Raw genomic sequence first — 1,190 nt, 5'->3', positions numbered from 1 at the left:
TTCCATCCCCCCAATTCCTCCCCCACCCCGCCACCAATGGTTTCCCCTGCGATCATCATAAGATTGGTTTTGAACACTCCACGTTCTGAACTGCTTTCCACCTGGCATTTAGGATCCGAGAGGTGATCTCCTGAGTTCCAAGCCAATCAGAGGGTTCTGAGGCCAAGTTGCCCCCTGGGAATCTGTCTCGAGACAGCCCCAGGCTGGGTAATAGAGGGCTGTGCTGGGGCCCGAAGATGCGACAGCCACAGCCTGTCAGTGACAGAGTCATAGATCATTAAGTGCAGCAGAGGAGGTGTCGTTATCTTAATTTACAGATGGCCTGAAGGAAGTTAATGGGCATTCTGAAACTCACATCAGAGGCAGCCAGTCTTGAAATCTGAATTTCTTGATTCCTAGCCCAGGGCACTCTGGGCATCAGTTTCCTTGTGCACACATGAGGGGAGAGGGATTAGATCCTCCTTTTTTGTCTTTTCTAAGGCCGTACCCGCAGCATATGGAGGTTCCCAGGCCAGGGGTCTAATCAGAGCTATAGCCACTGGCTTATGCCAAAGCCACAGCAATGCAGGATCCAAGCCTTGTCTGTGACCTACACCACAGCTCAAGGCAATGCTGGATCCTTAACCCACTGAGTGAGGCCAGGGATCGAACCCACATGGTTCCTAGTTGGATTTGTTAACCACTGAGCCACGACGGGAACTTCTTGAATCTCCTCTGGGTCTCCCAGTTCCAACAAGCCTTCTGAACTCCTGCTGATCAGAGAAGGATTTCAAGGATGTTTCAGGAAAGGTGGGTTTATACATTGAGCTTGGGCCCACCATTATCTAGTGGCTGCCAAAACACACACGCATGTACGTAAACCCGCAAATACACGGGCACACGTGTGTCTGCACACACACACATATGTAGGCACAAATACCCAGGTGCACATCCTGCCACAATTCTGAGGTGGGTATTTAGCTGTCATCGCAGAGCATCGAGGGCCATGCAGGGAGGCAGTGTGGCAGGCACTAAAGAGCACCTATTTCAGGAGTCCCTGCTGTGGCACAGTGGGTTAAAGGATCTGGCAATGCTGCAGCTGTGGCATAGGTCACAGCTGTGGCTCAGATTCAATACCTGGTCTGGGAACTTCCACACGCCACAAGTGTGGCCAGGAAAACAAAACAAAACAGAACAAAACGTATTTTAAA

Source organism: Phacochoerus africanus, chromosome 5 (assembly GCF_016906955.1).
Source record: "Phacochoerus africanus isolate WHEZ1 chromosome 5, ROS_Pafr_v1, whole genome shotgun sequence".
In the NCBI taxonomy this organism is placed as follows: Eukaryota; Metazoa; Chordata; class Mammalia; order Artiodactyla; family Suidae; genus Phacochoerus; species Phacochoerus africanus.
Note: the sequence above shows the minus strand (reverse complement) of the source record.